Source organism: Dromiciops gliroides, chromosome 3 (assembly GCF_019393635.1).
Source record: "Dromiciops gliroides isolate mDroGli1 chromosome 3, mDroGli1.pri, whole genome shotgun sequence".
Taxonomy (NCBI): Eukaryota; Metazoa; Chordata; class Mammalia; order Microbiotheria; family Microbiotheriidae; genus Dromiciops; species Dromiciops gliroides.
In genome coordinates this window covers 220,225,420-220,250,781 of record NC_057863.1, presented here as the reverse complement: position 1 = coordinate 220,250,781, position 25,362 = coordinate 220,225,420, and the positions used below count along the sequence as shown (strand labels likewise).

At 39.0% G+C, this 25,362-nt stretch overlaps 1 protein-coding gene and 1 pseudogene across 4 annotated transcripts in view; one reads left to right on the top strand and one right to left on the bottom strand.

The window, feature by feature from the left end:
* LOC122745995 overlaps positions 1-20,527 on the bottom strand; it is a 47,660-nt pseudogene extending 27,133 nt beyond the window's left edge.
* Positions 1-25,362, top strand: part of GLRA2 (glycine receptor alpha 2) — a 297,466-nt gene that overhangs the window by 199,482 nt on the left and 72,622 nt on the right. The window lies entirely within an intron of this gene.

The following is a 25,362-nucleotide window of genomic DNA, read 5'->3' as shown; positions in this document are numbered from 1 at the left end:
GAAAATAAAACTTTAATTGCATTGTTTGAACCTAGCCTTGTATGACTGGGAAGCTGGATTACCGCTATCTGCTGCTTAGAGTTCCATAGCTAAGTAGCTAGATTATGCTGACCAGAAATCTAGTCAGATCAAAATATTGATGCAAGGAGTTTTCTCATAATTATACATCTCAAGCAATCCATATGTCTTATCTGAAAACTGGCCTCATACGGTCACACTCAGTTATTATTTCCATATTCTGTTGATTGAATGGAGACACATAGGGGAAGTGGGATGGGACACCTCTTCTCTGATTTCAGAGAATTGTACCTTTTTTGCTCTTTCTCTTCCAACTTGGAAAGTCCCTAAACTTTTCTCCAATAAGAAGTCAGATTACCTAATTTTGTATCCTGGTTAATTGTTCTCTTTTAATTAATTGGTCTTATTTGATTAACTTTTTAAAATATATAAAAATCTGCCTCCCTCTGTATTCAGGGTCCAGTGCCAAAGCTGAGGAGGCCTACTGCTGGTTTGGTCCTGCAATTGATATGCATTGTTTACAAATTGATATGCTCGGAAGCTCAAACTTTTATTCCTTCAGTCATTTCATCTTTCACCTGCCACAGCAGGTAATACCCTTTGGGATTCAAGACAAATTCTCTTAGACTGAATTCTATTTTCAGACAAATATTTCAGTAGCTGTTAACTGATCCAAACATTCTGGAGAGCAATTTGGAACCATGCCCAAAAGGCACTGCATGCGCAGTGGTTAAAGCCCCGGCCCTGGATTCAGGAGTACCTGAGTTCAAATCCGGCCTCAGACACTTAACACTTACTAGCTGTGTGACTCTGGGCAAGTCACTTAACCCCCATTGCCCTGCAAAAAAAACAAACAAAAAACAAACAAACAAACAAAAAACTGTGCATACTCTTTGACCCAGCCATATGACTACTAGGTCTATATCCCAAAGAGATCATGGAAAAGGGAAAAGACCCACATGTACAAAAATATGTATAGGTTGCTCTTTTTGTGGTAGCAAAGAATTGGAAATTGAGGGGATGTCCATCAATAGGGGAATGGCTGAACAAGTTGGAGTATATGAATGTAATGAAACACTATTGCAATTTAAGAAATGATAAGCAGATGGATTTTAGAAAAACCTGGAAAGATTTACATGAGCTGACACTGTGTTAAATGAGCAGAACCAAGAGAACATTGTACACAGTATCAACAACATTTTGTGATGATCAACTGTGATAAACTTGGCTCTCCTCAGCAATGCAATGACCAGACAATGCCAAAAGACTTATGGTGGAAAATGCTCTCCACATTCAGAAAAAGAACTATGAAGTCTGAATGCAGACCAAAACATACTTTTTTCACTTTTGTTGTTGCTTTTTTGTTATTGTTCTTGTTTATTTTTTTCTTGTGTTTTTTTCCTTTTGTTCTGATTAATGTGGAAATATGTATAACATGATATATATACCTAAAAAACTTCATGTATCTGTGGGATACATTCCACTCATGCTTTTTGCAATCCCTTTATACTTAGCAAATGGTTTAATGAGTTACAGGTTGGTTGTTTAGTATTAAATCCACTATCTCATAGCCAATCCTCTGGAGATGAACTTTCTAAATTGAATTAGTGTGGGCCTTTGAGTGGTAGTCTCTCAGTATGTTGCCAAGTCAGTACCCAAGGCCTTTTATTTTGATCTGACTTGCCAGACCTTATGTTCCCCAAGCATACTCTTTGAGAACCCTGGGCCATCTCTCCATTCTATGATGAGGTAAAGTAGTTTATGACTTCAATACACATCTATGAGGAATAGCATTATTCAATTCAATTCAATTAACACATGTTTTAGTGTCCATCATTCAGAAGGTACTATGAGTGAAGTAAAGAAACATAAGGTACAATCCTCCCCTGTTGAAGAAAAGGTCTAGTGAATCTCTTTATATGTATGTTCTGTGTGTCCTCTGAATGAATATAAGCATCTCAAGACAGGGAAGGATTGTGCCTCCTATTTCTCTTGGTCCTTCTTAGTAACTCCATATATGGTGATCAATTGAAAGTCTCAGGTTTGATCATTTAATTTCAAAGCAATGGGAAACATAGGCTACGTGGACATTTGAAACAAGGTCATAGGATCATATGTTTATAAATGTAAAGGAACTCAGCACTTAACACCCTAATTTTATAGATGAAGAAAATGAAACCGGGCAGCTAGGTGGTGCAGTGGATAAAGCACCAGCCCTGGATTCAGGAGAACCTGAGTTCGAATGCAGCATCAGACCCCTGACACTTACTAGCTTGTGTGACCCTGGACAAGTCACTTAACCCTCATTGCCCTGCCAAAAATCAAAAAAGAAAAAAAAAAATGAAAATGAAACCTGGAGAGATTAAGAACTTGTCCAGGATCACAAAAGTAGTTAGTAGCTACCCTAATTACAAAACTAGTTTTTTTTCCCTTTGAATCATTCTCCCTTTTCTTTGGGGGCAATAAAGATGTAATGTACCTCTTTCAGATTACTCTCCGGATTTGCATTTAGACTAGTGGATTGGGTCACCAAAGGGCAGCTGCTACCTTAAGGCTCAAAAGAAAAAGGTATAAAAATAAAGGGGCATCTTGCATTAACAGTATAGTTCATAGGGTCCCTATCAGTGGTGTAACTCATTAATAATAGCCAGTAGACCTAATTATTGCATAGCAAAATGATTTACAAAGACAAAAGGTAAATATTCCTCGCCATAACTCATAAAAACTTACAGTACTCATGCAGAGGGTAGGCTCAAACTTGGAGTGTATGATATGAAGTACACATGTAGAGAATACAAAAAGGCAATTCCTGAGGGGGGGGGGCGGGGATGGACTGGAAGTCCTTTTTCTCTTCATAGACTACTCCCAAAGTACTCCTAGGATAGAGTGTCTGCTGGGCAGATAGTGTATATCTTAATTCCTAGGGGTCTGTTCTTTTCAATTCAACTCTTTACTCTGCTTCCAGACCCATCACTGAAAATTTCTTCCTACCTTAAATGAGGACCTTCTGTGCCTATGCCTATCTGGAATGTGTGGTCTCTTCTCCTTAAATTGTGTTTTAAATTTATTCAAAATGACAAATAATTGAATAGAGTATCTCCCTTGGGGCAAGTCATTGCTAGTTTCCCTGGCTGGGGGAAAAGCAGGAAGGAAGAGAGGAAAATCCCTTCCTATTCAGGGTTTCCTCTACAAAGCACTCGAAAACCTAAACTCCTTTAAACTGTCTATCCCTCGTTGTTGACCATTTAAATCTCTGGAAAATCAAGTTTTTCCTTGTCCAATGAGGTTTATCCCTTTTATTCTGTCAGAATAAAGTGTTCACATGCATGTGTGACTACATTCCGTGCCTACATGAAGTGAGATGGGGAGTGTGAGTCGGGGGATAGGGATACACTAACCTAAAACCAAAATAATACCAAAAATGGCCTGATTTCCAAACTCCAAAATGCAGTCACTTATCAGGCCAGAATCTATAAAGTTATTGTTAGGCCAAAAAAAAAAAAGTCAGGTAATTTACTGTTAGAGGAACTATTGCCTCCAATAGATTCATCTCATGTGTAATGAAAATATGTCTCCCTGTGTAATGAAAATGTCCATTTAGACAACCTCCTTTTTCTGTCCATTCCAGTCTGATTTATGAAATTGCCTCAAAAGATGTCTTGCAAGCTGCTGGTATAATCCAGGATCAGGAGAAAGGAACGGTGACCCGTTGGTGTTGCCAAGAGGCGCTTGTCTCAGGTGCATGCATCTAGCTTTCATTATGAGGTTTGTGTGAGTCAAGCTCACAGCAAGGAGCGAGTCTACTCAGCTTGACATTGTTTTATTGCTGTTTTTCTCCAGGAGCTCATTTTTTCTAGTTCAGTGGTCTGATTCTTTGTTGGGCTGAATGAGTCCTTTGTTTTCACTGTGGAGGCTTGGAGGTTAGAGAAAACCATTGGAGATCCAGATCTTAAGACTTATTATATTTAAAAAAAAAAAACCTAATAATTAGAGTTCTTTCTTGAAGATTGAAGTAAAGACCTCATGTGAACAAAAACCTCTTGATGTTTTTAATTTCTAAAAACACCCCTGATATGCCTTTTCCCCCCCTTCAATGGTCAGCTGGCTCAGCTGGTAAGACTTAACAGTGACAAGAAATCATAATTCCTCAATCCATAAGGGAGGGTATAAAGAGAGAACCACAAGTGACACCATGGGACAGCTGCTGCTGCTGTGACTTGTTCAGGTGCATTGAGAAGGAAGGGCTTCTTTCCTTCCTGTGAATGGAACTTGACTATTGCATTCTAATACTCTTAGTTGAATGAAGCCTTGCTCATTAAAAGGTTTTCCTGGAAAGGAGACCTATCTGGCCCATGGCCCTTGACTACTTCTCTGGTGACTCCCTATTGCCCTCTCTAGTGTGTGAAGGTGTGTGTGAATAACTGACAACCTGATTAGCAAGGCAGAGCATTACTACCTCCTAGGGGAAATGATTTTGCTTGACAAGATAAGAGTTCAGTGCAGTTCCAAGCAAAGGTGGTCAGGAAGCAGAGTTGGAATGGAAATAAATCAAATTCTGCATTTCAACTGGGGGCAACTGGGGGCACCTAAACTATGTCAAAGAGCCTGGGGCAAGTTTCACATAATGGCCTGAGGCATTTTGAAATAACCTTGTAATAAAGATAGATCATAGCTACATGGATGTAGATGATACCGATAAAGATATAGATGTAGATATTTAGATATGGTATAGATAGATATAGATATGTACATATAAATGTAAATATATACAGGTATTATGTATGCACTTATTTACGTACATAGTGTCAACACTGTATAGAGGTTCTCAAACTTTCTGGTGTCAGGACATCTTTATGCTCTTAAAATTAATGAGGACTACCAGCACCCCAGAACTTTTTATTTAGGTGGGTTATCTCTTTCAGTGTTTACCAGAATAAAAATTAAAATATCTTGATATTATTATGGAAAAAATTTTGACCTTGTGGACCCACTGAAAGCATCTTGGGAACTCCTAACCATACTTTAAGAACCATTGTCTTCCTATTTTAATTATTCTTTTTAACTAGATGCTGAGCTCATTTATGTTCTAACTACTAACAGAATTGAAGCAATCTCGGCTTACTCTGAATTTCTATGCTTTAGGGGCAAATTGCCTCACTCTATTTTTGTCTTTGCAAGTCCATGTGTATGAGGATAGAAAAGTAATACCAAAAAAGGGACTATGTGTAAAGAAAACGATTAATTAGACTATTTAATTAATTATGTAGAAATACACTGTGCCGGGGGCAGAGCCAAGAATGGCAGAGGGAAAGACATTAAATGCCACAGAGCTCTTTACACAATATAACCCCCAAAACAGCAATAAAAGAAATTCCTGCAACAGAAAAACCAGAAAAAGATGGCTGAGATTATTTTCCAGCAGAAAACAGATTAAAGGGGATCATGCTGGGCTGTAGAGAAGAGTCCAACCACACGATCGTGCCCAAAACAGACCCCAGCCTGCTGGGCCAGAGGAACTTAACCCCCAAGCCTCAGCTGCAGTACCAGCATCTTCTGGAACTAAGCTTACAGTAGGGTGAGAGAGAATAAACAGCTAGCCGGGGGGAGGTGGGGAGGAGAATACAAGGGTGTCTGTGAGACACAGGAGGAATTTGGCTATCCCACCCCAGCAGGGAACTAGGAAGAAATCATGAGCAGTGGGAGGCCTAGTTGGGGTAGAGGTGCAGGCTTGTCAGAAGCTGAGAACCACCATAGCACTCTGTTGAATGGTTAACTAGCAAGTTGGCTTGAGGTTATCTTCAGACCAGAGAACAGGCCAGGTGAGAGAAAAACCTGCTCTCCCTCAAACCAAAACACTGGAGACCCTCTGAAGCTTGAGACAGTCATAGGGCCCCACTGTAAGAGGGAGTTAAAAGTCAAGTAAAAAATGGCTAGATGAGCAAGCAAAGAAAGTTGAGAATAATAGAAAGTTTCTTTAGCAACAAGGAAGATCGAGGTGCACCCTCAGAAGAGGATAGCAACCTCAGGGCCCCTACATCCAAAGCTTCCAAGAAAAATATGAATTGGTCTCAGGCCATGGAAGTGCTCAAAAGGGACTTTTGAAAAGAAAAGTGGGAGAAATAGAAGGAAGATTTAGAGAGGTGGAGGAAACAATGGAAAGAGAAATGAGAGCAATGCAGGAGAGTCATGAGAAAAAAGTCAACAACTTCAAAAGCCAAATGGAAAAGGAGATACAAAAGCTCTCTGAAGAAAATTATTGACTAAAAATTAGGATTGAAAAATGGAAGCTAGTAACTTTATGAGAAATCAAGACACAGTAAAGCAAATCCAAATTAATAAAAAAATAGAGGGCAATATGAAACATCTCCTTGGAAAAACAGCAGACCTGGAAAATAGATCCAGGAGAGATCATTTGAAAATCATTGGACTACCTGAAAACCATGACCAAAATAAGAGTTTAGACAGAATCTTCCAAAAGATTGTGAGGAAAAATTGCCCTGATATTCTAGAAGCAGAAGGTAAAATAGAAATTGAAAGAAACCACCAATCACCTCCTGAAAGAGATCCCCAAAGGAAACCTCCAAGAATGTTATAGCCAAATTCCAGAGTTCCCCGGGTCAAGGAGAAAATATTGCAAATTTCTAGAAAAAAAGGAATTGGAGCTAAACAAGATCTAGCAGCATCTACATTAAAGGACTGGAGGGCATGGAATATGATATTCCAGAGGACAAAGGAACTGGGACTACAGCCAAGAATCATGTACCCAGAAAAAGTGAGTAGAATCTTTCAGAGGAAAAAATGGACTTCAATGAAAAAGAGGACTTTCAGGCATTTGTGATGAAAAGACCTGAACTGAATATAAAATTTGATTTTCAAATACAGAGACCCTGGAGAAGCATAAAAAGGGAAATAGGAAAAAGAAATCATGAGGGTTATTACCATATGGGAAGATAATACTTCAAAATCATAAGAACTTTCTCAGGATTAGGGTAGCTGAAAGGAATACACTTATACAAAGGACACAGGTCTGAGCTGAATATGAATTATTTTTGTTAATCCTTGTTCTGTTTTGGGGCAGGCAGGGTAGGGTGTCTTGTGTCTGGGGTCAGATTGGGCTCAGGATCCCTGGGTCCAGTGCTGGTGCTTTTTCACTGTGCCACCTAGCTAACCCATGATGGCATCTTTAAAATAGGGTTGAGGGGTAGGAGGAATGCACTGGGGAGGGGGAAGCAGAGAAGTGGACTGGAGAGAGGTAGCTCCATGAAGGGAACAAGAAAAAAGATTATGGAGGGGAGGAGAAGAGGGGGAAGGAATGGAGGAGTGAGTGAACCTTACTACCATCAGAACTGGCTCAAAGAAGGAATAACATACTTACTCAAGTGGGTATAGTATACTGGGTATAGAGGGAAATTGGGAGGGGAAGGAGATAAGGGGGGGAAGGAGAAGAGGGAAGGAGGAAGGGCATATTGGGGGAGGGAGCAGTAAAAGGCAAAACCCTTTTGAGGAAGGTGAAGTTATTCTGCATAACTGCACATGTATGACATATTGAATTGCTTGATTTCATATGGAGGATTGAGGAGGGAGGGAGGAAGAAAAATTTAGAACACAAAATTAGCTCAAAGACCTTAATCTCATCAGAGGGGGTACAAGGAGGGAATAACATTCACACCCAATTAGCAGGAGTAATCTATTTAACCCTCCAGGAAAGTAGGAGGGGAAGAGGATAAGGAGGGAAGGGTGAAAGAATGGAGGGCAGAGCAGGGAAGGGGGCAGTAAGAAGTAAAACACTTTTGAGGAGAAATAGGGTAAAAGAAGATAGAAAATAGAGTAAATATCATGGGAAGGGAATAGGATGAAGGGAAATAGTTATGATGATTGATTATAATGGCAAAATGTATGGTACCTACTCTGCTGGGGTATTGTGAAGAAAATTCTTTGTCAAGTTTAAGGTACTATATAAAAGTTATGAGGAACAGTATGCTATCAGAAAAACCTGAAAAGACCTACATGAACTGAAGCAGAGTGAAATGTACTGTATAAAAAATAACAGCACTAGTGTAAGATGATCTGCACAGTTATTCTCAGCAAGGCAATAATCCAATATAACTCTGAAGGACTTATGAAAATTGTAATATATCTACAGAGAAAGAACTGATGGTATCTGAAAACAGATCAAAACATATTTTTTGACAATTCATTAATCTGAAATTTTGTTTTTATCTGTTTTCTCTCACAACTTAGCTAATGTGGAGTTGTTTTCCATGACTACTCATGTATAACTTATATTGAATTGCTTGAGTTCTTAGGATTTGGGTGGGAAGGGAGGGAGGAAGAGAAGTTGAAACACAAAGTTTTTTTAAAAATTGATGTCAAAATTGTTTCTACATGTAATTTGAAAATAAAATTCTAACAGAAAAAAAGAAATTGTGCCAAAGGAAAAATGACTATCTGAAGAGGACATCTATTTATTTTAAATAATTGAAAGATTTTTAAAAAGACTTTTCACTATCACCCCGATCAAAGCATATACAGGGGAGAAAATCAAGTTAGTTTGTATTGAGATTTCTATCCTTCTAGTCACTGTTGCTCAACACACTGGTTAAACTGTATATGATCGTAATTCTGTGTCTCGTTACAGCTAGGAACTCATTATAGATAACAGTTATACAATTGAACACAACATCATCTTTTTGGGTCAGATTACATTTGAGCTAAGGGGCAGAGTGGTCAGTTTGATAGAATTGGGGCATTAGTAAGCTTGAAATTTGTTCTTCCAACAAGAATTTATTATGAATTTATTGTCTGTGACATACAGGGCAGGGAGGGGTGGAGTCCTGGTTCCATTAGCAAATCCCCTATAGGTTATAATTAAATTGCCTTTTTTATATTAGTAAGAAAAAAAATGAATTCTTTCTAAGATCTCTATTATACCTTTAAAAACCAAAAAGGAAAAAAGAATGCTAGTCAAAATTATTTAGGACAGTTTCATTTTCTTGGGATAAATCTCACCTTGTTTAGGGATTCCAGAAAGCTCAATTAGTGTTTTTCCACATTAATTTGTGATTACATATTCCCTACCATTACAAATGCCTTGGGAAATATGCACACTGCTATTCACATTGTTAGTTGATCACTGTGCTCAGTTCAGTTATGACTGATAGTATGAAACAGATAACTCATCCTGGTGAGCTCTCCCAGCCCAAATTGTAATTTAGATAAAAGATTTGGGATTTAGATGCTCAGTAGCATGTGCTTTTTGAGGGTTTTTTTCATGACTGGGTTGATACTAAGGGTTTTTTTTTTCTATCTGTTTTTTCTCTTGGGCTCATTTTTTAATCACATTAGCAAGTTCAGTAAATGACAAGTGAATAGCTCCTTTCCAAAGCAGGAGACGAGAGGGAGCAATGAGTTCTGAACTATTTTGCCCCTAAAGAATAAGGGCTATCAGGGTAAACAGCCTAGGAAAAGTGTGAAGAAACACAGGTTGTTGGTAGTGACTGATACTAATTCAGTTGATACTATTCAGTTGATACTAAACCATTCCCACCAAAAATTCTCCATCTCTCTCCTTCATCTTTTTTTTTTTTGGTGGGGCAATGAGGGTTAAGTGACTTACCCAGGGTCACACAGCTAGTAAGTGTCAAGTGTCTGAGGCTGGAGTTGAACTCAGGTGCTCCTGACTCCAGGGCCAGTACTTTATCCACTGTGCCACCTAGCTATCCCCTGCCTTCTTTTTTCTCTTCTCCCACAACCTTATTTTCCTGTTCTTCTCTCCCCACCTACCTTTCTTATATCCTAGGATTTAGGTCTACTCATGATTCCTAGATCATTCCTTAATTCTACTGATGCTCAGACCTTAGAAGGTTGCTAACCCCCAATCTAGAATCTATTTCAATATATCTCTAAACACAAGTCAGAGGAACTTTCCAATATACAGTAGAATCCTGTTCTGACACATGTGAGGAGAAGGATAAAACCTCATATTAACTCACACAGAAGCAGGTCTTTATTTAACAGGCATTTATTAACTACCTCTCAGACATTTTGTAGGTGCTACAAAAAAAAAAAATTGAAACAGGTTTTGTCCTTAAGCTTATATTGGGGGTGGGAGAGGCTACAGGGAAGGGAGTGGGAAGAGAAGGAAAAACATGAACACAGATAAGCAAATCCAAAAAAATGCAAAGTGATTTTCAGAGAAAGAGAGGGAGGTAGGAGGAGGTCACTAGTTATATTTATAGTGAGAAAAAGTAGGTTATCTCCTCATTATCTTAATCTCCTCTTTGTGGGAGATTCAGGGGGGGGTCTTATCCTAATTTGAACTTCCTGGGGTTGTAAGACAACCTCAAAGAAGGCACCCTTTTCCTTGTAAGTGTGTTTTTTGGGGGTTTACACATCATAAGGTGAACCTAAGGACACATTTGGTTTTTTTCTGTGTATGTTCCTAAAGACATGCTTAAACTTGTCAGACCCAGAGGGTCTCTGTGTTTATGATATCTCTTAAGATCTGATTTCTAGGTGTCTTATCATCTAGGAATATTAATGGCTATTAAAGGTTAATGGTTCCTAGTTACTGTCTGTTGATAGTGAGCTTTGATGGTGACAAACCCTCGTGGTTACTGTAAGAACACAAACCCTAGTTTCTCTTAACACTTTTAGGTACTATTGATCTTAGGTTATCTGTTAACCCTTTTTAGCCTCCTCCATCAACATGGTCAGACTTGCCATCTAAGAAAAAAATTTTGTCAGATGAAGGGAGGAGAGAATGGAGTGAGAAAGAGATGTGATAGTTAGACCAACCAACAGGCTATTGAAACAACCTGGTCATGAGGAAATGAAGGCCTGCACTAGAATATTGGTACTATCAGAGTAGAGAAGAGACCATATTTGAGATACTGCAAAGGTGAAATCAATAGGAATTGACAAAAGATTGAATATGAGGCATGAGAGAGAGTGAGGAGTCTAGGATAACACCATGAGACTGGAGGACTGGAAGGATGTTAGTGCCCTCAGCAGTAATAGGGAAGTTTGTAAGGAGGAGGATTTGGGGGAGGTAATTTGGTTTATTTGGGGTTTAAGATATCTATAAGACATTACTTTCAAGATGTCTAATAGACTGTTGGAGATATGAGACTGGAGGTCATCAGAGAGGTTAGGGCTAGATAGGTGGATTTGAAAATCATTAGCACAGACATGGTAATTGAATCCATAGGAGTTCATAATAGCACCAAGTGAAAGAGTATAGAAGAAGAAAATAGGGCCCACTAGCAACTGTGAAGGTGAAGACAGACTGTATATGAGGTGGCATTTGAGGTGAGCCTTAAGAAAGCTTGGCTTGAAATGAGACAAACATGATAAGGGGGTACATTCTGAGGAGGGAAAGTCTATGAAAAAACATAGAAGTGGGGAAAAAAGCATTTGTGGTGGCAAGGAACTGGAAATTGCAGGGATGCCCATCAATTGGGGAATGGATGAACAAGTTGTATTATTTGACTATGACAGAATACTACTGTGCTATAAGAAGTAATTAACTCAATGATTTTAGAAAAACATGGAAAGACTTTCAGGAATTAAAACCAAAATTAGCGTAAGTAAAAGGACATTATATACAAAAATAGCAATATTGTTTTGGGAGTGACTTTGAGTGAATAAGTTATTTTGACTATTATAAATACCCAAATTAATTATAAAAGACATATGAAGAAAGATGTTATCTGCATCTAGAGAAAGAACTGATAAATACAAGTATTTATAGAATAATTTACATATATATGTAATAGATATGTGTGTATACACACACATACACACACACACATACACATACATACCTATTTGTGTCTAATGGTGGCCATCTCTAGGGCAGGCTTGACGGAGAGGGTAGAAAAAAAGAAAAAGAAATTTACATGATAACTTTCTTGTATACTTAAAAGTAATAGCAAGTTATACACAATAGATTTGCAGTTTCATCTTTTTTAAATTATACTATGTTATAGTACAATTGTTTTATTCCATAAATTAAATAAAATCTAAAAAAAAAAAAAGGTGGGAGATTCAATGTCACATACAAGGAACAACACATAGATCTTTTGACTGGAATGTAGCATTTGCAAATAAATACAATGTGTGGCAAGTCTAGATGTTAGAATAGAGTGAAATTGTGATAAGCTTTAAATTCCAGAGAAATTTGAATTTTAGCCTCAAAACAAGAAGAAGCCACTTTTAGAGCATGGGGTAATACAGTAAGATCTATATCTTTAAGGACTGCTAATTGGCAGCTGCATAGCGCAATGGTTCTCAGATTGTGGTCTTAGAAACCCTGGACTTCCTCAAGGCCTTTATAGGGGGTCTATAAGATCAAAACTATTTTATAATAATACAGTTTTAATTTTTTATTTGGTCAAACCCATATAAACAAAATCTCTTGGAGGAAGTCCTCATGATATTTTTTTTCTTTTTGGTGAGGCAATTGGGGTTAAGAGACTTGCCCAGGGTCACACAGCTAGTAATTATTAAGTGTCAGAGGCTGGATTTGAATTCAGGTCCTCCTGAATCCAGGGCCAGTGCTCTATCCACTGCCCCAGTCCTCAATGATTTTTAAGAGTATAAAAGAGTTCTAAGATTAAAAAGTTGAGAAGTATTGGTGAGGAGGATGGAATAGGAGAGCAGAGATTGGAGGAAAGCAGACCAGTCAAGAGGCTGTTGTAATAGTACAGATAAGTGATGGTAAGTTCCTGAAATAGGATAGAGTTGTGTGAATGGAGAGGAGATAGATGAACATAAGAGATGATAGGGTGGTAGAGTCTTCAAGATTTAACAACTAATTGGCTATGAGGAGTGAAAAAGAGAAAGGAACAGAGGCTTCTATTTCCATCCATTTATTTCTCCGTGAAGAGAAAAAAAAGGAACAAAATTAAAACCACACAGTTGACACGATAAACACCCACATTGGGGGCTATGGGGATAGCAGAGGAGGGAAGGGGCTGGGGACCTGGGTGACCCCCATCCTGCCCTGTTGCTCCTGCCCTGCAGGCAGGCAGGCCACTGCACTGCAGGCAACAACAGAGGAGGATTCTGAGCAAGACAAGTGATGCCTTTTAAATAGGTGTTAAAAATGGGAGAGAAATTTGGACCAAAGAAAATGAATCCTGTTCTAGACATCTTAAGTCTGATATGTGTAGTAGCCTCCATTAAAAAAATGCAGGGAATATTATTGGTCCATGAGAAAAGACAAAGATGATGGACTCAGAGAAACATGAGAAGGCTTGTATAAACTGAAGTACAATGAAATGAACATAACCAGAGAATGATTTATGGGGTGACAACAATAATAGTAAGTCAGAAAACAATTTTGAAAGAGCTCAAAATTGATCTAAGTGAGCAAAAGAGAGGTGGAAGGGCAGCTAGGTGGCACAGTGGATAGAGCACCGGCCCTGGAGTCAGGAGTATCTGAGTTCAAATCCGGCCTCAGACACTTAACACTTACTAGCTGTGTGACCCTGGGCAAGTCACTTAACCCCAATTGTCTCACTAAAAAAAAGAGAGAGGTGGAGCCAAGATGGTGGAGAGAAGCCAGGAAGTTGCCTGAGCTCTCCTGAGTTTCCCTCAAAAACAACATTAAATCAAGCCTCTGGACAGATTCTGGAATTACAGAATCTACAAAAAGACAGAGAGACACCATCTTCTTACTTGAGATCATTTAGAAGACTTCAGGAAAGGCCTTTCTCACTTGGGTGAAAGGAAAAGGTGGCTCAGCACAGTGCAGCTCTGCACAGTGCAGCTCTGCACAGTGAAACTCGGCATAACTCAGAGTGGCATGCCATGGAAGGGGTCTGGGCAGATCAGCAGGAAGATCCTGGACACAGCATAAATAAATCGTTGAGGCTCCTTGGTCCTGGCTCAGAAGGCTGGTGGTACAACGGGCCATTTGTGACATCCACCATCCCTGGATGGGAGGGCAAACTGCCAGCTATAGAACCATTCAAAGGACAGGTGCAACAGCCAAGCCATCCCAGCACAGGGAGCAAGCCCAGGGTAGTGAAGAATCCAAAAACCACAGAGGCCTCAGAACAGAAAGCAGGTGACCTGGCCCCTATACCCCAGCACAAGAATCTTGCAACAGTGACCCCTGTGCCCCAGGAGCAAACTTCAAATTTCTGAGTTTAAAAATAGGCTACAATATGAATAAGAAACAAAAAAGGACCCTTACCATTGACAGCTTCTATGGTGACAGGGAAGACCAAAACACAAACTCAGCTGAGTTTGTCAAAATACCAACAGGTAAAGCCTCAAAATGGAAGATGATCTGGTCTCAAGACCAAAAAAGCCCTCTTGGGAGAGAAGTGAGCAAAAGCAACTCCCAAAGAAAATGATTAAAGATTCATCTAGTCTCTTAACAGAGAGAAAACAGATCAGAGATTAAGAATGGGATAGGTATGTTTGGACATGGCCAATATATTCAGACAATATATTTGTGATAAAGGAGGGCTTCTATTTATTGGGAGCAGGGTAGGTTAGTGGGTGGTGAAAGAGTGGGAATGAAAAATGAGCATCAATAATATATGCATGTGTGTGTGTACACACAAATATTAAATGCATAGAATTTAATGCATAGAAATGCACTAAATGCATAGAAAACAAAGGTGGAATAAAACATAAATGGTGTAGCTTTGTTACCAACTTGTTCAATTATATAGGTATACATACATATATATTCATATATACACACATATGTATTATATCTCCATCAAAAGATATCTAGATATCTTTCAATATTTATAGATAGATATCAATATCTAATACATATAATAGATATCCGGATATCTCCATCTCCATAGTGATATCTGTTGAAAGACATCTATCTAGATATCTCTTGATAGATATCAATAGATATAATAGATATTTAGATATTCCTGTCTCCATATAGATATCTCTTGAGAGATTTCTATAGATAGGTAGATAGATCAATAGATGGATATCAATATAGAGACAGAGAGAGAAATGGAGATGGAGATGAAGATATTTCTCAAAAAATAACCTGTACATAAGAGAAGTTCACTCTTTCTTATATAGGATGCCCAAGGCTTAATACAATTTTAAGCTCTAAAAGCTTTAATACTTAAAAGTGCACTGACTCTTGGTATATCCTGTATATGCCTCTTTATTGTTCTTCTTTATATATTGTTTGTATTTGTTAATCAGGTCTAAGTTCACAATAAAAAAGAAAAATTTATTTAAAAAGAGGACTATCTAATGGGCAATTAGTGATGCAGGATTGATCCTGAGGGAAGAAATCAAGGTCTATATATAGATTTAGGAAAGGAAGTAGTGAGATACAGAACAGAAACAATCTGATTCAGTAGAAAGAATCCTGGGTTTAAAGACAGAGGAATTGAGTTCAGATCCCTGTTCAATCATTTACTATATGTAAGACCTTCTCTATAAGACATTTAACTCCTCTGAGCTTGAGTTTCTTCATCCCTAAAATTAAGGGGTTGGACCGGATGACTTCAAAGTTCCTTTTTTTAGCTCTTTATGCTCTTGATAGAGATAATAGTTAAACCCTTGGAGCTGATGAGATCACCAAGAGAGAGAAGAGGGCCTAGAACAAATACCTTGGATCATGATGGCAGCTGGGGGCAGGACATGGATAATGATGCTGCCAAGTATTTTTATCCCCATTTGACAGATAAGGAAACCAATTAAGTGATTTATAGGTACTTCTTGATATCCACATTACAATAAAAGAGATATACCCTATATAACCTATATAACCAGTATTATAGGTCAGGCCTATCTTGGGCCAATACAGTGATCCAGGCTTAGGGTTATTGATGCTCATAAATCATAAAACTCAATAAAAATTTATTTTATTAATTGATGCTTAGTCCTTTCAGCTGTGTCTGACTCTTCATGACCCCATTTGGGTTTTTCTTGGCAAAGATACTGGAATGATTTGCAATTTCTTTCTCCAGCTCATTTTACACATGAGGAATTGAAGCAGACAGGGTTAAGTGACTTGCCCAGGGTCATATAGCTAATGAGTATTTGAGACCAGATTTAAACTCATGGACATGAGTCTTCCAGATTCCAAATCCAATGCTCTATCTACTGCAACACCTAACTGCCTCCAATTTTACTAATAACAAAATATAAAAAGGATACCATTTCTAAGGCTAAAAATAATACTAATTCAAATAAGTGCTTCTCTCTCCTGCCCCTACATTCAACCCAAAAAAACCAACATTAAGTCAGAAAGGGATCCACACTGGGCAGTAGGATCTTCACTAAAACCTCCTCAGAACCAATTTGCCATAGGTTGGGTCTTTCACATCTCAAGGGACAAGGAGGCTAAGCCAATAATTTAAGCAACCTAATTCTATATATGGCCTCCCTATCAGGGTCATTCCAACTACAATAAAGTATAAAGAAAATACGGTTCAACTCTTCAGACTCTACTCTCTTTGGACTCAATGGACTTTCTCTATCTTACCACTTTTCTCAGATTTCTTTTTTGTATTCTCTTTCTTCATTGGAATAAAAGTTCCTTGAGAGCAGAGACTGTCTTTCTGATGATATTTGTATTCCCAGAACTTGGTATACAATAAGAGCTCAATAAATGCTTGCTGATTGGACTTGACTTGAACTTGGGAGTTAAATTATACAACCTGGTGTTTGGTGACTTTTTTTTCTGTGTAGAATGTAAAATGCCTATGAATTTCCATTGGGCTGATTCCATGAGAGTGAGGGAGATTTTATATTTTTTTCTTTTTTCTTTCCTCATTTTTCTAAAGCAAAAAAAACCCCACAAAAACACTGAGTTTTGACATTTTCCTGGCTTCATAGATGTCCTCAAACATCACAGGCTTGAGTCATAATATTGGAGTCTCTGAAAAGTTTGAAGCAAAAACAAATCCAATTATGAGTTATCAAAGCATGAATAAGGCAGCTGAAAAAAGTTGCCTGGCTGGAGGAAAATACTGTTTATGCTCCATTTATCAAAACCACCACCAAGACAAATTTTGCCCAGCTTTCTGAAACAATCAGCCTTGAGATTAAAAGCAAGCACGAGAAATTTCAACCCAAAGTATAATTTTAAAAGAGCTGCCATGGCTGAAAAAATTAGTCCCTCAGTAATAAGAGCATTGATTTCGGAACTTAGCGGTTAGCCACTACCCTTTAAATTACTTTGTCCAGGGAAAAGGCACACATGGCTGATTCCCATGTTTTGATTTAATGAAGATGGTGAACTGAGTATAACAGAAAACTAATGCTGTTCATCTTTATTTTTCAAAGAATCTGCTCTAATTGCGAGTAGAAATAGATGAAATCAGAGGAAAGTAATTGAAGATCATTTCTCTCACTTACCTTGTGACCCTAACATGGTACACACAGACAAAGAGACATGGAGAATGTGGGTAAGAGTCCCCACATTGAGAGAAGCAGAGAAGGGGAAGCCTCTAATCAAACTAGATTGATTCCTTTATTCTGTTCAAACTATAGTTAAAGCTTGATAATTGAGACTAATTTGGACAATGGTCATACTGAATTCTAAAATATTTTTAAAGAAATATAGTTTAGGGGAGCAGCTAGTTGGCGCAGTGGATAAAGCACCGGCCCTGGATTCAGGAGGACCTGAGTTCAAGTCCAGCATCAAACACTTGACACTTACTAGTCATGTAACCCTGGGCAAGCCACTTAACCCTCATTGCCCTGAAGAAAGAAAGAAAGAAAGAAAGAAAGAAAGAAAGAAAGAAAGAAAGAAAGAAAGGAAGGAAGGAAGGAAGGAAGGAAGGAAGGAAGGAAGGAAGGAAGGAAGGAAGGAAGGAAGGAAGGAAGGAAGGAAGGAAGGAAGGAAGGAAGGAAGGAAGGAAGAGAAGGACGAAAAGAGTTTAATTATTCTTAGTGTATACAAAAAACTGGAATTAAAAGAGGCTTTAAAAGGTTGCTGAATAAGAATGACAAGTCAGGTATTCCATTTGTAAAGTACTTGTGGTATCAAGATTGTGGGACTTAGGTGGCATAGTGGATAGAGTGTCAGGCCTGGAGGTAAGAAGATCTGAGTTCAAATCTGGCCTCAGACACTTACTAGTTGAGTGATCCTAGACAAGTCACTTAAACCCTGTTTACCTCTGTTTCTTCATCTATAAAATGAGCTGGAGAAGGAAAAAACTAAGCACTCCAGTATTTTTACCAAGAAAACCGCAAATGAGCTCACTAAGAGTAAGACACAATTGAAAACAACTAAACAACAATTAAAGCATCAAGAGATCTACACTTTTGGTGGATCTCCTGTGAAAGAATTATGGAAGGTTGTGAATGAGTCATATACAATGAGAAAGTATGTATGGGTTGAATTGAAATCCATATCACTAAACAGAGTACTCAAGGTATCAAGTGTTTTCAAAGGAGACACTTTCAAAATTCTTGAAAAGTTTATGTTCATTCAGACTTCTAAAAGTCACTTATAAAATGCTAGTTTTGTGTTATTATGCTGCACTAGGGAAATTTAAATAATAATCATTTGTCCTCCTCCCCCAGAACTTACAAACAATAAGGGACTACATGATGCAGATAAATATAATATAAATTAGAATTTGTTAAGTATCTTAATTTTATGATGTCACATCAGGGAGAAATCCCTTTAAGCAGAGAGGAATCAGGAAAGGCTTTGTGGAGGAGGTTGCATCTGAGCTGAGGTCAGGAACATAAGGGAAATGAGAGAAGGGCAGGCCAAGTGTGAGGAACAAGACAGAGGTGAGGAAGCATGATTTGTGCTCAAGGGATGGAAAAAACATTCTCTAAACATTTTCATAGACTCGTGAAGAGGTTCCATAATATTTACATGGTGTGTTAGCTAGTAAGATGAGGGAAGTGCTTTGTAAACCATAAAGTACCACTATAAGTGAGTTATTATTGCTAATATTACTCTTCCACTTAAGTTAAAAGGATTGGCATATTCCAAACTGAGACTTGTTTTGTGTTTGGCAGTAAGTTAGAAATATTGTGCTGTGTAGAGGTTACAAAATTCTGGCTACTTAAGTGAAGACCAGCTGTGCATAGCAAAAAGTAAAATAGAGAATGATGTTATGCTCTAAAATTGTGTTCGGACCCAGATAATTTAGTTCTTGAATTGATTTATTTTAATACTCCATCATCTACATTGGCAATCTCATATTGTGCAAATTTACTGAATAATTGCCAATCCTCCACTCCACTTAGTGCTAGATAGATTGGGCCTGACATAAGGCCTGGATTATTTGGGAATGAAATCAAATGGTAATTGTATGGTTCCACAAGAGGATTCTTTTACCTGATCCTCAACTGAAGACAATGAAATGGATGGTATTTTAGCTTCAGGCCTCCTTGATCTAATTTTAGGTATTGGTTACTTGGTTCAGTGAATTAGATTCTTTCCTCATGGTTCACTGGATGGGGATTTCCACAGAAACTGCAGCCTAGGAAATGTTTTAGAAGGTGTTGTAGGTATCTGGACTAACAAAGATACAGAATTTTAAAAGCTGAAATAATCCTTTAAAATTCAAAGCCCTTCCTTCATTTTACTTTTGCTGAAGCTTGGATCAAATCCAGCACCTGAGTAGCTTTGGGAAAGTCACCTCAATTTCTCTAAACCTCAATTTCCCCCTCTGAAGATGAAGGGATTAGAGCATATTGGCTACCCAAGGGCAGGTGTCACTTCACCACTTTGTAGGGTACCTGAAGCCAACTCTCTATGACTGTAAGTTGCAAAGCAGTTACTTATCCACATTTGTACCTCCTGTCCTGACTGATGGTTGCTTCACATCTCCCATACATCTAGGCCCAACTCCAAACAGCTGGACCGGAAACCCCAGAAGACCTGAAACTGTCACTTCCAGAACTCACTCTGTGGCCTTACTGTGCAGAATGGTGATTTCTTCACCTGGTCTACTACAGAAACCTCAAATTTTAAGCCTGAAGGCCCCAGAGGCCAGCAAAACTTCTGAGTGGACTAGAATCTGATTAAAATGTAATTGGGGGGGGGGCAGCTAGATGGCGTAGTGGATAAAGCACTGGCCCTGGATTCAGGAGTAACTGAGTTCAAATCTGGCCTCAGACACTTAATACTTACTAGCTGTGTGACCCTGGGCAAGTCACTTAACCCCAATTGCCTCACCAAAAAAAAAAAAAAAATGTAATTGGGGGGACAACTAGGTGGTGTAGTGGATAGAGCACCAGCCCTGGAGTCAGGAGGACCTGAGTTCAAATCTGACCTCAGACACTTAACACTTACTAGCTTTATGACCCTAGGCAAGTCCCTTGACCCCAATTGCCTCACCAAAAATAGAATAAAAAGTTTTTAAAAAATGTAATTGGGAAATGTTTAATGAAATAAAAACAGCATAATGTAGAAAATGTTAATTTGTGGTTTTCCAAGTAAATGTATAGCCCACAGGGATCCATTTCTAGTTTAATTTGACATCCCTGGCCTACCACATCTATGTCCTCATCCAGCCACTTTTCACCTACCTGCCATCTTGCCACCATGGATACTCTCCTGTCCCAACCATCTACCACAATATCCAGATCTGGATCCATAATCAAATCAAATCTTCCATTGATTCTGTCTGGTAAGAGTGTGTAAATCCCCTAGGGGTCCCCTTCCTGGCCACCTCTTACTGCAAAGTTCTCTCTCCCTATTAGAATGTAAATTTTTTTGGGCAGCTAGGCAGTGCAGTGGATAAAGCACAGGCCCTGGATTCAGGATGACCTGAGTTCAAATCCGGACTCAGACACTTGACACTTACTAGCTGTGTGACCCCAAGCAAGTCACTTAACCCTCACTGCACCACAAAAAAAAAAAAAAAAAGAAAAGAAAAAAAGAAAAAGAAAAGAAAAAGAATGTAAATTTCTTGAGGGGTTTTGGTTTTATATTTGTATCCAAAGGCTTAGGAAAGTGCTCCACATATAGGATCATGGGGTATGTTTAACAATTTTTTATGCATATTTTTGTCATTCCTTAGAAAGAGAGGAAATTCTTTAATGTGAGTTCTCCAGACTGGTAGTATCAAACTCAAAGAAAAACCAGGACCATTAAGTACTCCAAAGGACTCCTGAGGGCTGTATATTAATTTAGGAAGCCACACATTAATATTATCTTTTATTGTATTTCCATTTATTTTGTTAATTTCCCAATTACATTTTAATCTGGTTCTGACTGGTTGTTGGCCACATGCAGCCTGTGGGGCTGTGTGTTTTACACCTCTGTCCTAGACTAATGAAATAACAGGTCCAGGGGAAAAAAAAGGGGGTATGGGAGTTGAACTAGCTGATCTTCAAGATTCTAGTTCTAACTCTATAATCCTATATGATATAGACTACAATCCATTATTTTCACCAGTCATTTGTCTAATTCCTCACTTACACTCCTTTCCTGTATATTCAACTGTCTACTGAAGGGTTCCATAGGATATATGGGATGTTTAGGGAAGGCTAGAACTTCTGGTATAAAGGTTTGTTGAGCCCTTTTCAGGACTTCTCATCATTTTTAGTATCTACCTGTCACCCAACCTGTGGCTCCAAGAAATGGTAGCATGCTCAGTGCCCACACCCCAAGAAAGCCATCTAAACCAGGTTAAGAGTAACTGATGGGGGGGGGCAGCTAGATGGCGCAGTGGATAAAGCACCGGCCCTGGAATCAGGAGTACCTGAGTTCAAATCCGGCCTCAGACACTTAACACTAGCTGTGTGACCCTGGGCAAGTCACTTAACCCCAATTGCCTCACTAAAAAAAAAAAAAAAAAAGAGTAACTGATGGGGCTCAAACTTATTGGTGAGTTAAGGGATGTCTACCTCGAGTGTATGAAGACTTCCCCTGGCAGAATGGACATATGAGAACAATTTATTCCAAAGGGCAGGAAGGTGGCTGTGGAACTCTTAGATTTGGTCAAACATTGAAGACACCAAGGGTATCCACTGCATCCCGGGCCATGGCCACTCATCATGACTTTTGTCTTGCCATTGGACTCTGATGTATCTGGAAGAGAGGGTGAGGCTGATGACTTCATGCAACTCTGCCTATTTAAATCCAATTCACCCAAGAGTCAAGACATCACTCACAATGTCACTGGTCCTCTTAGAAATGAAGGATAAACAACAAAGGGTTCCACTCACATCCTCTGCTATCACACCAAACTCAACCTGCCTCAAACTCTTCATGTGCCTCCCCATAAAGGCTTCTTTCCTGTCAGAGATACAGCCATTCTCATAATCATCTAGCTATAAAATCCTTAAATGATTAATCATTTATTCCTCCATTCCTTTAAGACACACATCTAAGTCCCATTTGATTCATCTCAGCTCCATTTTCACTGCTTCTCTTCTAATCCAGGCTTTCTTTCAATCTTAATCTAAATCTTCTACCTAGTATCCCTGCTTAATATCTCTCCACTCTAAATCACCCCATCTGCTAGTGGCTCTGAAAGTCTGAGTCAAGCTGGGTCTTCGACACATGGTGCATGTGCTACAAAATTGTGAATGTTGTGTTCTTGCAGATAAAATAAAATCATGAATAATTTAAATTAATGTAAATTTGCCTTCCAAATATGCATAATATGGTGAATATAGTAGTGAGAAATCAACAAAACTTGCCTCAAAACATATGAATTGAAATAAAAAAAATATTTCAGTAAAAATGACCACCCTCATGGAAGGTTAACTACACACATGCAGGTCTCATAGCACCTACTTAAACATTGTGTGCTGTAATTCTTCACTGAATACTAATCCATGTGCAAAAAGAAAAAACAAAATTTAGCCACTGTTGAATGCACCATAAAATAACCTTCCTGAAATCCACTCACATCATGATAACCTTTCTCAAAAACCTTCCATGGCTAAAAGCCACAGAGCTTGACATTCGTGGTCCTCCACAATCTGTCCCCAAACTGACTTTCCCAATTTATTTTCCCTCTTTGTTTTGGTAATCAATAAAATTGATAATAAAGAAGATACACTACCATGTCCTTTGCTACTGCAAAGGTCCCAAGGGACCTTTCCATCTGACTTCCAAGTGAAACCACCTAAATATGTTGCCTCCCCAATTCTTCTTAAGAAGTTGTTTTAGGGAGGGCAGGGGGCAGCGAGGTGGTACAGTGAATTAAAGCACTGGCTTGGGAGGACTTGAGTTCAAATCTGGCCTCAGACACTTGACTGTGTGACCCTGGGTAAGTCATTTAACCCTCATTGCCCTGCACCCCCCGAAAAAAATAGTTGGTTTTAGTGCTACAACTTTGACTTAAAATTTGCCCTTTAGGCTATCTGTGCAAATCTGTAGTTGAAAAAAATAACTTTTTCCCATTGTTTAGTCAATTTTAGCTCTCAAACCATATACACATACATTCATCTCATTATATTTGAGAGGCTCTGTTTGTTTTTCTTATGCATTAGATTCCTCCTCCCCTACAGCATCACTCTGTTAGCTCCTTTTGGTGTGAAGGTGATGCTGGCTTCTCAAAGCCTAGGCAACGGCACCGTGGTCATTCCTTTTAAGTTGGAAAAGCTCTAAGGACAAGTGTAGAAAGAGAGTGTGTGTGTCTTTCATCCAAGAAGGAGATGAAATTCAAAGACACTCATTATCAGAGGCTTGGCCACTCAGGGAAAAGATGTAGTTTGGTTTGGGGCAACAACAATTTATAATACCATGATATGAAGGATGCTATGATTTTTATTTTATACCAGTGAAGGACATAATTATAGCTGTAGTACTTACTTCACAGGGAGGTTTGTAAAACTTGAACTAGTATTGGAAAACCTATATACATGTCAGTTATTCAGAATGTAGGCCTAGTTAAGATGCTCCCCTAGAGAGGGCAGCTAGGTGGATAAAGCACCAGCCCTGGATTCAGGAGGACCTGAGTTCAAATCCAGCCTCAGATGCTTGACACTTACTAGCTGGGTAATGCTGGGCAAGTCACTTAATCCTCATTTTCCATCCTCCCCCAAAAAAGACTATACCCTAAGAACTGTGTCATAGAGATGGTGGAGGACCACAGAGTATAGAAGTTTTTCTGGGCTAGGGTATGTGTGTGTGTGTGTGTGTGTGTGTGTGCTCACAGAAGAGCCCCTGCTTCCAGTGTACTTTTACCCAAGGTTTTAGAGGCTGATTGGCAAAAACAGAAAAAAAAAGGAAAGACTCCAAGTCATACCAGTCTCCATGCTTCTCTTGCCAAACTCAACAGGAAAAGAGTGTTGGGTGCCTCCTTTGACTAGGGGCAAAGGGGAAATACAGAATGCACTGAGATCTCTCAGAGGGGACCTGAAAGTGGAGAGACCAGAGTGAGAAGATCAGATTGTACAGAAGTGAACTGTAATTTGGAGGGCCAGAATGTAACCCGGACCAAGCTAGGTCCCCTTCCTCAGTAAACTTCAGTGGCTCCCTATTGCCTCCGGGAACAAATATAAAATGCTGCTTGTCATTCAAGGCCTTTAATAACCTAGCAACCTACTTCCTTTGAATTCTTCTTACATCTTACTCCCCAACACATACTCTTTTTTTTTTTTTTTGCAGGGCAATGAGGGTTAAGTGACTTGCCCAGGGTCACACAGCTAGTAAGTGTCAAGTGTCTGATCCATATTTTAACTCAGGTCCTCCTGAATCCAGGGCTGGTGCTTTATCCAGTGCTCCACTTAGCTGCCCCCTAACACATACTCTTTAAATAGAGTGACACTGACCTCCTTACTATTCCATCAATAGGACACTCCATCTCTCAGCTCTGAGCATTTACTGTGGCTGTCCCCTATGTCTGGAACACTCTTCCCTCTCTTCTGCAATCAGTGACCTCTCTGACCTCCTTTAAGCATTAAAGTCCCACCTTGTTCAGGAAACCTTTGCTAACCCCACAATTCCTGATCTTCCCCTCTTTTAATTATGTCCTTCCTATCTTGTCTATAGAATCCTTTGTATATATTTTGTTTGTCTCCCCCATTAAAGTACTGATGAGGAAATTGAGGCTTAGAGTGGCTAAGTGGTTTGCCCATAGCTACGAAGCTTATTGAGCCTCAGTGGTGGGGATTTACACTCAGGTCGGCTTGACTCCCAGCTTCACACCACACACTATATCAGGCTTTCATTTACATAATGCTTTTACATTCGTATCTCACACTGTCTCCTTTGCTCTTTACCATAGCTCTGAGTTTATTATGACAAGATAGACACTCAGAATCCCTAGAAAAGGAATTATTTTCATTCCATGGAGATCTTCTGTCCTCACTATCTCAGAAACTCACTCATGTCTCTTGTATGGCCAGCTTTTGTGGCTCATCAAGGTACCTACCACCTCCTTGAACCCATAGCCTTTGTGTAGTCTAGAG